This window comes from Callithrix jacchus, chromosome 1 (assembly GCF_049354715.1).
Source record: "Callithrix jacchus isolate 240 chromosome 1, calJac240_pri, whole genome shotgun sequence".
NCBI lineage: Eukaryota > Metazoa > Chordata > Mammalia > Primates > Cebidae > Callithrix > Callithrix jacchus.
In genome coordinates, this window is record NC_133502.1 from 158,418,353 (window position 1) to 158,433,005 (window position 14,653).

General features: G+C 42.6%; 1 protein-coding gene across 17 annotated transcripts in view; it reads left to right on the forward strand.

Annotated features, from left to right (window-relative positions):
* The window catches only part of PALM2AKAP2 (PALM2 and AKAP2 fusion), a 527,870-nt gene that overhangs the window by 388,507 nt on the left and 124,710 nt on the right, over positions 1-14,653 (forward strand).

Below are 14,653 nucleotides of genomic sequence, written 5' to 3' on the forward strand. Positions count from 1 at the left end.
CAAAGTCTGTTGGGCCCACAGAACAGACAACAGTTGGTGACAAAAGTCTGTTCAGGTGTGTTGACAGACTTCAGTCTTTCTTCTTGCAATAGGAGTTTCAGTTAATGAAAACTCGAGGAAGAGACCAGAGGTAATTATTTTCTTCTCTGGAGGGTAGGACTTTGGGCAGACAAGAGAACTTCACAGAACCACTTTATCCTGTGCTTAGGGGAGAGACAGAGGATTGAGAGACAGGAGTGAGGGGAGATCAGAGAGACCCTGAGTCTTCTTCAGGTTCAGCATATGAAAGCATCGTATTTGGGGATATAGGTGTCTGAGCCCTAACAATACGAAGAATCTTGCTTTATCATATGAATACTGCAGATTGCTGAAGTAAGCATCTAGTGCTCCTATTGTGATAAATTATCCAATGCCTTTCCCATCTCTTTTTCCTATCAGTTCGCTAATGGCCTGCCCCCTTGCCCTTTTTGTTGTAGTGAAAACTCAGATCATAATAAAAAACACACTTGGTAAAAATCATGACATACATGTAAATTGCATGGAAAAAGATGACATGCTCATACAAGATGCTTGATTCATTGGCTAGCAGAGCAGGCCATGAAACACTGATAGGTCTGCATACCATGAGCTGGGCTGTTTTGAGGTCACTTGTGCTTACTATCATTGCAACGACTGCTTCTTCCTCAGAAATGAATCAGTGGAGATGTGACATTTATTTTATCTCGGCATTTTTATGTCTATTTCTGAAAAGAAAAAGGTACCAGCAGCTGCAGTTCACACTCCCTCTCCCAAAGGGATCTGGGCTAGAGGGTAGAGTATTGGATCTGTCATCATACTTTCCATCTGCTCACAGACTCTGAGGTTTATTTTTGTTTTTGTGTTTTTGAGACAGGGTCTCACTTTGTGGTCCAGGCCGGAGTGCAGTGGCGCCATCTTGGCTCACTGCACCCTCGACTTCCAAGGTTCAAGTATTTCTCATGCCTCAGCTTCCCTGGTGGCTGGGGTTACAGGGGCGTGCCCCCACGCCTGGCTAATTTTTGTATTTTTAGTCAAGACTGGGTTTTACCATGTTGGCCAGGCTGGTCTCAAACTCCTGACCTCAATTGATCCACCTGTCTCAGCCTCCCAAAGTGCTGGGATTACAGGCGTGAGCCACTGCACCCAGCCAGATTGAGTTTTGATCTCCAACACTGTGCATTTTCTAGTGAAATTCAGTTTAATAAAATGAATAATGAGATAATAGCTAACATGTGTTGAGAACTTTCCATGTGTCACGTACTGCTCTGGGTGCTTAGGGTACTCTGTTATTTACTTCTTACCATAACCTTATGAGATGGGTACTAGGGTAGCTCCAGTTTACCGAGAAAACAAGGTGCAGAGAGATTAAGTAACTTGTCTAATGTCACACAGCCAAGGAGTGCCGGAGCCTAGGTCTAACCCAGACAGCACTTGATCTTCATGACTATGTCACAGTGCTTCACCCTGGAGAATAAAGAGTTGATGCTGAGATGGAGACATGCTAAGGAGGTCTTCCTGGCCTCACATCCTGATCCATATGGGGCTTTTGTGTAGCTCCATTTGCATTCATTCTTCCAGTGCAAAGCTGGAGTTTACCTAGTGGGACAATATTCCATTTTCATCCTTGAGTATGAGTTGTTCTTCAGGCTTGCCCATGGGTCTTCATCCTGTCAGCATTCTGCTTATGTTTCTCATTATCATTTTCCTGCAGTGATTCATGAATAGATAAAATCAAACAGCCTTTTAAGTAAATAAGGAAAGCTTAGCTTATGGTGAAAAAAATAGAGCTTTCTTTGAATCTGGAGAAATTCAGCACGCAGATGTCCTACAGTATTAGTTAAGAGACTACTGCACACATCATACTTGAGCTTAAGACAGTTTTTTCTTTCAGTTTTTTTCTAAGATACCTGCATGTCTGTGTTATGCCACAAATAGTACAGCCTTTGTTAACTTTTAGATTAAAAAAAAAAAAATCAACTGGTTGACCAGGCATGGTGGCTTAAACCTATGATCACAGCACTTTGAGAGGCTGAGGCAGGAGGATTGCTTGAACTCAGGAGTTTGAGACCAGCCCGGGCAACTTGACAAGACATTATCTCTACTTAAAGAAAAAAAAATTAGCCAGGTGAGGTGGTGTGCGCCTGTGGTCTCAGCTACTCAGGAGACACGCGGGAGAACTGCGTGAGCCTGGAAGGATGAGGCTACAGTAAGCTGCAATCACCACTGCACTCTAGCCTGGTGACAGAAGGAGACCCTGTCTCTATTAAAAATAAATGAATTTATGAATGTTTTATTATATGTGGCATACCATATTTAAGCAGGGTCAAATCTTCAGTCTGATTTTTCAAATTCATATGAATAAATCATTTTGAAATTTTGGAGTCAAAAGCTTATTTAAGTTGAGAAATAGACAAACATTCATCCACTAGGAATTATTATTTTTATTATTATTAGTGTGTTTGAGTTGGTTCTTGCAAAGAAAATATAAACAAATCCCAAATATGAAAAATTTCCCAAGTTTATGTTGTGTATCCCATGAGTGATATAAGAAAATCCCTTTTAAGAAAAATGGTATTGCAAAAGACACAATGAATCTTTTTCTCTTTTAAATAAAAATATGCATCCCGATTCTAAGCATTATCTAAAGTATTTCACAGTTTACTAGAATAAACCTTTCTCCTTCATGTGGCTTTTACTAACCTTTCTCTCCTGTAACAGTCATTGACTTCTTCCTATTTTCTTTTTCTCTCTTTCCTTCTCTTCCTTCACTCCCTTTCTTTTCCCAGTGTTTACTGTGAGCTGGGCACTGTATTAAACACTTTGCCTGTATTATTCTCTTTAACACGCACAATGACACAATGAGATAGGTACGATTTTTTGCCCCATTGTGCAGATGAAGAAATCGATGCTTTGAGAAGATAAAGACTTTATAAGTCCACAGATTCTGGAAGAGCAGAGTCAGAATTCAATTATAGGTTTGTATTATTGCAGAGCCCACAGTTTATGCTTTCCATGTAATGAGTAAGTATTTCTTTTAGAATAAAAAAATATTGGCCAGGTGTAGTGGCTCATGCCTGTAATCCAAGCACTTTGGAGGCCAAGGTGGGCTGATCATCTGACGTCGGGAGTTCAAGACCAACCTGACTGACATGGTAAAACCCCATTTAAAAAAAAAAAAAGAAAAAAATTTTATTAAAAAAAAATATATTGGCCGGGCGTGGTGGCTCACTGTTGTAATCCTCGAACTTTGGGAGGCTGAGGTGGGTGGATCACCTGAGGTCAGGAGCTCGAGACCAGTCTGGCCAACATGGTGAAACCCTGTCTCTCCTAAAAATACAAAAATTAACTGGGCATGGTGGTGTGCGCCTGTAATCTCAGCTACTCAGGAGGCTGAGGCAGGAGAATCGTTTGAACCTGGGAGGTGGAGGTTGCAGTGAGCCAGGACTGCACCACTGCACTCCAGCCTGGGCGACAGGTGCGAGGCTTCATCTCAAAAAATATACATTTTAATTAAAATGTAATGACAGAAAAATAGTTATGATCCTGGGAGCAAGAATTAATCAAGAATGGACCTAATCTTTGATTATTCTAGTTTTTTGGACAGGCTAGGAAGCAGTGGACTGGCACAGATATAGAAAATACCAATTGAGGGGCTGGGCACGGTGGCTTATGCCTGTAATCCCAGCACTTTGGGAGGCCGAGGAGGGTGGATCACGAGGTCAAGAGATCGAGACCATCCTGGTCGACATGGTGAAACCCCATCTCTACTAAAAATACAAAAAAAGTTAGCTGGGCATGGTGGCATGTGCCTGTAATCCCAGCTACTCAGGAGGCTGAGGCAGGAGAATTGCCAGGAGGCAGAGGTTGCGGTGAGCCGAGATCGTACCATTGCACTCCAGCCTGGGTAACAAGAGCGAAACTTCATCTCAAAAAAAAAAAGAAAATACCAATTGAGAATTTAAAAGGTATATTCTGTGGCCTTTATAAGCACAAATTTATCCAATGCATTCCATGAACCCATGATACAGATACTATACACTTGTTCTTATTTTAAAGGCTAGGAATCCTTTATTTTAAAGGGAGGTGCCTGTGGAAGGTCCTGCTCAGAATCAGTGGAAGAATGAGGGTTCTGCCTTCATTCCTAGCATTCTTCATGTGGGTAGCATAGTCCCTTAACCACAGTGCCAGGGCACCTCTTGCCTGTGATCCCTAAGTGCTCTTTTGCATGTTTCTTGGGGAATGCAGAGCCTGTTAAAAACTAGCCATTCACTTGGAATTCAGGTCCACAGCATAGAAAAGACTAGCAAGCTGGACGCGGTGGCTCAAGCCTGTAATCCCAGCACTTTGGGAGGCTGAGGCGGGTGGATCACGAGGTCAAGAGATCGAGACCATCCTGGTCAACATGGTGAAACCCCGTCTCTACTAAAAATACAAAAAAAGTTAGCTGGGCATGGTGGCACGTGCCTGTAATCCCAGCTACTCGGGAGGCTGAGGCAGGAGAATTGCCTGAACCCAGGAGGCAGAGGTTGCGGTGAGCCAAGATCGTGCCATTACACTCCAGCCTGGGTAACAAGAGTGAAACTCCATCTCAAAAAAAAAAAAAAAAAAAAAAAAAAAAGACCATAGCATATGCTTTCCCTTTTGCTTTAAGGGGAAACAGAGAATTGAGATGGTAGGATAAAGAGAATTTCTTCTTAAAAAACATTGTTATGGTAGAAAACACATAACATTGGCCTGGTGTGATGGCTCATGCCTATAATCCCAGCAATTTGAGAGGCCAAGGCAGGGGAATTGCTTGAGGCCAGGAGTTCAAGATCAGCTGGGCAACATGGGGAAAGCTTATCTCTACAGAAGATACAAAAATTAGCTAGGCATGCTGGTACGTGCCTGTAGACCCAGCTACTCAGGAGGCTGAGGTGGGAGGATCATTGGAGCCCAGGAAATTGAGACTGCAGTGAGCCATGATCATGCCACTGCACTCCAGCCTGCATGACAGAGTGAGACCCTGTCTCAAAAGACAAACAAATAAATAAAAACTTTTTAAAAAGAAAATATATAACATACAATCTACCCTGTTTTTTTTTTTGAGTCTTACTCTGTTGCCTAGGCTAGAGTGGAGTGGAGCAATCTTGGCTCACTGCAACCTCCACCTCCCAGGTTCAGGCGATTCTCTTGCCTCAGCCTCCTGGGTAGATGAGATTATAGGTGCACACCACATGCTCAGCTAATTTTTGTGTTTTTTAGTAGAGACAGGGTTTCACCATGTCGGTCAGGCTGGTCTTGAATTGCTGACCTTGTGATCTGCCTGCCTTGGCCTCCCAAAGTGCAGAGATTACAGGTGTGAGCACTGCACCTGGTCTTACTCTACCGTCTTAAAGTGTTCCTTTGTATAACTGTATACAGATGAAAAAATTTTTAATAGAAGAAATCAGAGCATAATTGATGAGATGAAAGAAAATTCATGTTTGGGGAAGGATAAAATTGCTGGAACAATGTCCTGGAGGAGACGAGAAAGGAGGGATGGCGAAGCTAAGCGGATTTTCCTAAGGTCACATAGCCAGTAAGTGACAGGTCAGAATCCCAATCCAGGTCTTCTGGCTCTCTGTTTCTTACTAACATTTTGCTATACTATAAGATGAGAAAAATGGCTTGGGTGACATGTAACTTTCCTCCTAGTTCTAACTTTCATCTCTCTCTCACATTTTGATATGCCTTCACCCATCCCAAGCAAGTAAAGGAAATTCCCAAGTCGAACACAGCTGCAGCACCTATCTGAACCCACGGTTCTCATCTAGGAGCTCGCCTGTCTCATCTCAACTACTCTATGAATTACTTAGCAGTCAGGCACTTGGACTCCCCAATGCCTGAGCCCTTTATAGGAGTCACAAACTGTTTCTGATACCCGGCAGCTTTACTCATTGTTATCTGTCTGGCTTCCTAAGGTATTTGAGTTTGCAATGCTTGCTCCTAAAATTAACTAGGCAGTAGTCTAAAAAGAAAAGGAAGGAAGGGAGGGAGGGAAGAAAGGAATAGAGAAAGGAGAGAAGGAAGGAAGACAGGAGAATACAAAGGAAGGAAGGAGAGGAAAGGAGAGAAGAGGAGAGGGAGGGTGAGGGGGAGAGGAGATGGAGAGGGAGAGGGAGCTATAGAAAAGGTATTTACTTAATGAGTTGGAAAATCTTCAAAAGCAAGATGGGTATGGGTACTTTAGTTGATTGTCTTATAAGATATTGTGGTTTCTAAAGGGATTTTATGTTGGCCATGGTCCCAATCCAACAGAGGATTTTAATATGCTATAGAAGCTATTAATATTCTTCGCATTTAAATGATCTTAACACCTTACAATCGTAATGGTTACTTAGAGAAGTAAATAACTTATTCTGTGTAAATAAACATAATATGCCTTCATAATATAGTTTCATCATCTTCAGTGAACTTTACATTAATGCTAAGAAAGTCATTTAATATGTTCATTATATTAGAAGGAAAAAGCCCATTTTCTCATTGGATGGTTCTCAATATTAAAGCATTTGTTAAGCAAATCAGAGACTACTGCAAAGACTATCTCTGAAAGAATCAGAATTCTTAACATTAAAAATATCAAGGTTTGGTTTTTTTCTCCCTAATACGACTGAAAAATCCTTATGGTTCTTCCCCTAAATTAACAGCTTGTGCTTAAAAGTTCTGAGGGAAACACTTGGGATTACTAGGAAAATGTCACAGTCCTATTTTTTTTAAACAAAAACTAAAAAGTAATTTCCTGTGTTACCTAAAATTGAAAAGAAGTTCAGCACCACTGGAAAAGAAAGTAGATTTGCTTTTACACACAGGTCCCTAGAAGAAATTCACTTGGTTGACTCAGTGCAAACTGTCTTCGGGGACTCCACACTACTGGCACTGTTTCCCAGCATTCTATCTGTGAATAAGCTGTGTACATTCCAAGTATATGAGGCATATTTTGTTTTCACTGCCATGCTTAAAGAGTGCCTTGTTGAGTGATGTCTCTCCATTATGGCATGAACTCTGGAGTATTTACTAGATTTTTTAAATGCTTCAGTTGCTAAATGAGATAAAAGTCTTAGCCAAGAACCAAAGAACTTGGACCTCATAGGACTTTGCTCCTGTTAATTTTCAAAGTAATACATGACTACATTCTTGTAATTATCCCACAAGCTTTGAGGCCTCTAGAATCAAGGTACCATCTTGCTTTTCTCACCAGGGGGCTGTCTTTTCACTTCCCAACTCTGTCTTTCTCCTACATAGATACCCTCTTTTCACTCTTTCCAACACAGATCTTCCCATGCTGCTCCTTTCTGTGGAAGATTTTAGTTTCAAATTGTTTTTTTGATTAATATATTGGTGCCATTTACATGTATATTACAATGGGCAATCTGGGTGGTATGATGTCATGTCAATGTCGAGAAGGCACAGCCCAGCTACCGTCTGGAACACAGCATAAACAATTCCATGGGGGAAATGTTGCTTCGGTTTTGGAATGTTTCTTACGGGTGTTTTTAAAGGTCTTTTAAAAAGAGCCTCGAGCGGCTGGGGTGAATATAATCAGGTCACCATGTCCTTATGTTAAAGAGCTTGGGGGAGGAGAAGCCAAGTGTGAGGATGCAGGGAAAGGAAATAAATGTGGAATGGGCAGGAAAGAAACTTACTCGGGCACAGGAAGCCAGAGACCCTGGAGAGGAAATAAAAAGCAGGCACCACAAACTAGGCTGAGAACCAGAGTAAACACAGTCTGAGAGCCAAGTGTTCTCTTATGACACCATCCCTGTTGCTGTGTTTGCTTCTCTGTCCTTTCTTCAAGTAAGAGTGACTGTGTCCATCCCCAGTGGTTCCCAAACCAGGCTGTCATGGAATCAGATGGCAGGCTTAAGCAAACACAGATTCCTGGAAATTTTCTTTTCTTGTTTTCCAGCTACTTGCAATGTAAGCCAACTTGGAAACCACTAATTTACAATATCTTAAAAGCTGACCACCTTATCTTAGGGAGAGGCCAACCCCTTGGAGAAGAGATGGTTTAGAAGGGTGTTTTTAACTGTATAAAACACAACTATAAGGCAATGCAAACAATCCATAGACTAACACATGGCCAGTCTTATATGATGTGCATTCAGAAAGCTGATGGTTAAAATAGTCTATGGGTGGATCATGCCTGCTACAGAAAAGCCAATGATGCTTAATCCAGAGATGACCTTTTTGCCCTTAAGTAAGACCCAGAGATCACTGAGAAATGTCTCACTTTGGAAATCCATAAACATACAAATCATCCCTATGAATGGTGTAAAACCAGTAGTTGAGCTAGAGTAAGCAAATAATCTTTGCGGATTCTAGGTATTAGTTGACTAGATATCCCATGTCTTCCTGTTTACATTCCTACCAACATAGTAATGGAGGTTGTCCGATGGATGCTCACGCCACTATTTTTATGGATTTTTATCTTGAGGCATGATGAGTTGGGGTTAGTCCTCCCAGACACTTTTTGTTCTGATTTCCTATTTCTTCTTAATTCTTTTTTAAAATTATTTTTCAATTTTCATGGGTACATAGTAGGTGGCATGTAATATATACATAATCACATCAGAGTAAATAGGGCATCCATTGCCTCCAGCATTTTTCCCTTGTGTTACAAACAATCCAATTATAGTTTTAGTTATTTTTGACTATGGTCACCCTGTTATGCTAGCAAATACTAGGTCTTATTCTTTTTTTTTTTTTTTTTTGAGACAGAGTGCAGTGGCGTGATCTCGGCTCACTGCAACCTCCGCTTCCTGGGTTCAAGCAATTCTCATCCCTCAGCCTCCTGAGTAGCTGGGGCCACAGGTGGGTGCCACCACGCCCAGCTAATTTTTGTATTTTTTAATAGAGACGGGGTTTCACCATGGTCTCGATCTCTTGACCTCATGATCCGCCTACCTTGGCCTCCCAAAGTGCTGGGATTACAGGAGTGAGCCACCGCACCCAGCCATTCTATTTTTTTATATCCATTACTCATCGCTACTCCCCTGCCTTCCCACGACCCTTCCCAGCCTCTGATAAACATCCTTCTACTCTCTGTCCTCATGAGTTCATCTTCTGAATTCTTACTGTTATGTCCATTTTGCCTCCAATGCCTGCTCTTCACCCTACACCAAGTCACAAACAAACCCCTTCCTTGACTTTAGTTCCCCAGACAAATGCAGTTATCAGAAGTTTAGGGGGGGTTCGAGAAGTGTTTACATGCCAACATAACACTCAAACAACTTTTAAAGTGTATGTTAAATATTTTATTTTCTGTTTCCCGCTGTGTGATCTGCAATTTCTTGCTTACTGACTGCTCCCCACCACCCTGGTCTTTCATCCAATTTGAGTGCTTTTGTAAGCTTCTGAATTCCAAAAATGAATTGCAGGTTCAAATGTATAAACATTTTTTATCTCAAGAGTTATCGCCAAATTATCTTTCAAATTTGCCAGTTTATTATCAATCTGTATGCCCATCCATAGCATATAATCACTTGATTGTCATCATTCCCTTCCCAAAAATACATATTTGTATTTTTTTTTTTTTTTTGAGACGGAGTTTCGCTCTTGTTACCCAAGCTGGAGTGCAATGGCGCGATCTCAGCTCACTGCAACCTCCGCCTCCTGGGTTCAGGCAATTCTCCTGCCTCAGCCTCCCGAGTAGCCGGGATTACAGGCACGCGCCACCATGCCCAGCTAATTTTTTGTATTTTTAGTAGAGACAGGGTTTCACCATGTTGACCAGGATGGTCTCGATCTCTTGACCTCGTGATCCACCCGCCTCAGCCTCCCAAAGTGCTGGGATTACAGGCTTGAGCCACCGCGCCCAGCCCTTGTATTTTATATTGACTCATAGGCTAAAAAATTAGCCCAGTATTTCATTTGCACTTTATGAAGAGTTTGAGCATCTCTTCACAAGTTCAAGGGTCAGTTGTACTTATTTATCTGTAAACTACTTTTTTTTGGAGACAGGGTCTCACTCTGTCACCCTGCTGGAGTGCAGTGGCACAATCATGGCTAACTGTAGCCTTGACCTCCTGGTTCCAAGCAATCCTCCCATCTCAGCCTCCCAAGCAGCTGAGACCACAAGCATGTCACCATACCCAGCGAATTTTTTTATTTTTTGTAGAGATGTAGAGTCTCACCATTTGCCCAGGCTGGTCTCAAATTCCTGGGTTTGAGTCATCCTCCCACCTTTGCTTTCCAAGGTGTTGGGATTACAGGTGTGAGCCATCACTCCCAGCCCAGGTTTGGTTTTTTTTTTTTTACCTAGGAGTTGGAAGTTTTCTTCAATTTTCTTACTGATTTGCAAAAACTCTTTGCATATGAGGAATAGTAACTAATTATCATATATGTTGCAAATATTTCCCCCAGTTTGTTTCTTCTCTGAAATTTTTAATGGTGCCTCTGATTTCATGAGGATCCCCTTGGCTTTGGGATTGCTGCTAGCTTTTCAGTGAGCTCACCTGTGGTTTGGTGGAAAGTTCCAGGGACATAGAGCTATTTGTTTGGTGTGAGCCAACCTTTTTGTTTCTGTCGTTGTTTACTTTTCCCTCTTTTTCTTTTTTTTTTTTTGAGATGGAGTCTGGCTCTGTCACCCAGGCTGAAGTGCAGTGGCATGAACTCAGCTCACAGCAACCTCCACCTCCAGGGTTCAAGTGATTCTCCTGCCTCAGCCTTCTGAGTAGCTGAGATTACAGGCACCCACCACCACGCCCAGCTAATTTTTGTATTTTTTAGTAGAGATTGGGTTTCACCACGTTGGCCAGACTGGTCTCAAACGACTGATCTCAGGTGATCCACCAGCCTTGGCCTCCCAAAGTGCTGGGATGAGCCACTGTGCCCAGCCTCCCCTCTTCTTCATTTTTTTTTTTTTTCCTAGCCAACCTTTATTTTATGTGGGACACATTTAGCACTTGGGAATTATCCCAGCTGATCCTTTTTGGTCTTTCTCCTTGCTAGAAGGAGGAAATAGTAAATTCCCTTTTATGATGCACCTGTCTTGCCCCCACCTTTTGGTTTTCAGATCAGTTCTCTGAGACACTTGTAAATCCGTTTTTCAGCTTCTACTATTCTCTAAGTTTGGGGTCACGTGTCTGCTGCCAGATCATTATTATTTGCTGGATTTAGTTCATTTTACTCAGCTGGGAAGAAAGGAGAAGTGCTTTTCTCAACCTGTATCTAGGCTAACTTCTTCCCCAGAAAGCTATTCTTTGTGTGTTTTTCTAGAAAGAACATTCCACTTCTCAGGTCCCCTGGAGGCCACTCTTGCTCAGGGGCATAGTTTAAAGTGGGCCAGCACATGGGAGAGGCAATGTGAGTAAAAATGCACACTTTGGCTGCAGTGAAAGAAATCTTTATCTCTTCTCCCTGCAAAAAAATTTCCATGGAAGATTTTGTGCCCTTGATGGTAGAGGGCCTGCAGGAACACATAACATTTACACGTTCGAGTTATATTTCTCTCACATAATTAATAGCCATTTGCTCCTAAAGTACATCTAGGAGAGTAAATATGCTGCTTTTATTTATTTATTTTTTTTGAGACGGAGTCTTGCTCTGTCAGCAGGCTGGAGTGCAGTGGCTCAATCTCGGCTCACTAACCTCTGCCTCCTGGGTTCAAGCAATTCTTCTGCCTCAGCCTCCTGAGTAGTTGGGACCACAGGTGCGTGCCACCACGCTCGGCTAATTTTTTTGTATTTTTAGTAGACGGGGTTTCACCGTGTTGGGTAGGATGGTCTCTATCTCTTGACCTCGTGATCCACCCGCCTTGGCCTCCCAAAGTGCTGGGATTACAGACGTGAGCCACTGTACCCGGCCAATATGCTTCTTTTATTATAAAATATTCTCAGCTCTAATCATCGTTATTATGTTAACACACAGGGATGTGATGAACCACAAGCAGGCAGTGGGTGATAAAGCTAACTTTGCCCACGGCCAGTGTTTCCCAAACTTTCATGTTGCTTATTTTTTTCTGAGACGGAGTCTCACTTTGTCATACAGGCTGGAGTGCAGTGGTGGGATATTGGCTCACTGCAACCTCCACCTCCCAGGTTCAAGCCATTCTCCTGCCTCAGCCTCCTTAGTAGCTGGGATTACAGGTGTGTGCCACCATGCCCGGCTAATATATATATATATTTTGTATTTTTAGTAGAGATGGGATTTCACCATGTTGGTCAGGCTGGTTTCCAACTCCTGACCTTGTGATCCTCCCGCCTCAGCCTCTCAAAGTGCTGGGATTACAGGCGTGAGTCACCTTGCCTGGCCACTTTCACGTTTTTAAGAATCATCTGGGAGCTGTTAAAACAGTTTCCTTGGCCCCGCCCCACACATTCCGATTCAGTATTTAAAGGTGGAGCCCAGGAATCTGTCTTTTTAATAAGCACCAAAGAGGTTCTACTATCTGTGGTCTTTAGTACTGGCTTCGAAAAATTCTGGGGCAAGATATCTCAACCTCAACATTACTGATATTTAGGGCTCAATAATTCTTTGTTGGTGGGGCACTGTCCTGTAGATGCCAGTAGCAACCCCCCTAATCGTGACAATAAGAAATGTCTCTAGACATTGCCAAAATGTCCCCTGGGGAGTTCAATCACCCTCAATTGGGAACCACTGGCCTAGGAGAAAATAAATGAGAAAATGTTAATTAAAAACAGTGTTTACTTTTGCATGCAGTCATTCATACTGTTGCATGGATTTCATAGAACAAATTAAACAACTATTTCTGAGCATCTGGTATGTACCAAGCCTTTTATATTAAAAACGTTTAATCATGGCTCCTCTTTAATAATTCAGAAGGTGGAAGAAAATGTTCTTATAAATTAATATCTATTGCGCATGTATTTTTCCTAAATTAATATTCCTAATAGTTTTCTGAAGAATAATATTCTAGAACTCTAAAATTAATATTAACAGAGCATTGACATTGCTTTAGTAAAGAAGTGATTCAGAATAAAGTTTATACAATTGCTTTACTCTTTTTGAGATGGAGTGCAGTGGCGTGCTCTCCGCTCCTGGCAACTTCTGCCTTTTGGGTTCAAGCGATTCTCCTGCCTCAGCCTTCTGAGTAGCTGGGACTACAGATGCATGCCACCATGCCTGGCTAATTTTTTGTGTGTTTTTAGTAGGGACGGGGTTTCACCATGTTGTCTAGGATGGGCTCAATCTCTTGACCTTGTGATCCGCCTGGCCTCCTGAAGTGCTGGGATTACAGGCGTGCCCCACCACGCCCAGCCTTTACTCTTTCTAATAATGCAACTAATTTTGTTTGTAAATTTCACACTTTTTCTAATTTAGGAAAATACGAGAAGAGAGTGATGACGTACCTGCCATGATACTGTTTATAAAACCTCCCATCTGCTGCAATTCTAACCTTCTTTAGAGAGTCTGTGGTCCATATAAATAAATGTGATATCCAAGCACACTCAATGTGAGTTTTTCACATGGCATTAAAACGTTTAAAACAGATCAGGATGTAGGACACCCAAATATTTAACTCCTTAAATCAGTGACAGGAGGAGAAAAGAACAAAAAGGAAGGAAGGAAGAAAAAGTTGAATCAAGGCTGAAGCTCTGGCATCTCTGACTACCGGTCAGTAAGTGCTATTGAAATTCAATAGTGTAAGAGACAAACAGGCAAAAAGGATGGTGAAACCATTCCTAAATGCCAAGAAAAAGGAGCCTATTGACCTTCAGGAACCCTGAAACAGCTGATGTCCCTTTGTAGACTTCATCCTCCTCCCTGGATGAAAGTGTGAATAGAGCTTAACGCAGGGAAGAAGTATTTTCTCTGGAGGTGCTATTTATGTTGCCCTTAGCCTGGACGGGCTTTCTGGGTAGTTCCCGAGGGCATTATTTCTTTGTATTGGAAATCAGGGACCTTTGTGGGTTAGGAAGGTAGAATCAGGCCATGGCTATTGTCTTTCCCTGCTGTGTTTGACATGTAAAATTGACTCCCAGAAGAGCACCCCAGGGCCTTGTCTAGTGGTGGGGAAAACAGACAGCCCCAGGGTGGAAACCTAACTGAGAGTGCGAGGGCTACTTGCAAAGCTGGGAAGAGAGAATTACTGGGAAAAATCATGCCTCGTGCAAAGCTGGATTCAAGAAATCTGACTTTGGTGATTTTCCTCTCCTGAAAATGAATGCGGCCACCTAAAGCGGAGTAAGACCACAGCTTGCTTTTGTGAAAAGTGCCGTTTTCTAGGTGGGGTGTTTGTGTGTGCGTGTCCTCTCTCAGGATTTCCAGACGGTTCATTTTCAAAGGGTCATTAACATTATTTAAATATTCATGGTGGGGGTGGGGATGAGAGACTGAAATTTCAGACAGCTCCAGAGTGAGGGATAGCTGGCCACCCGCCTAATCCAGCCCCACTCTGCAGATCAGCTGCCTCCTTCCCCTCCGCTGGCTTTGTTAGCACACTCGCTCTGACACCGGGCCACCGGCTGCCACTACACGGAGGGCAGCAGGAAGGCTCTGGCGAGCCAGTGAGCTGGAAGCACCTCTGTCCACACATTGGCCTCTGAACCCTATCGGGGGAGTCCCCAAACACCGGGAGACACCATTACTGCCACAAAGACGCACTTCCCAACCAATTCCGAGGGTCGCTCTGACCCTGAGGACAGTCATGGTG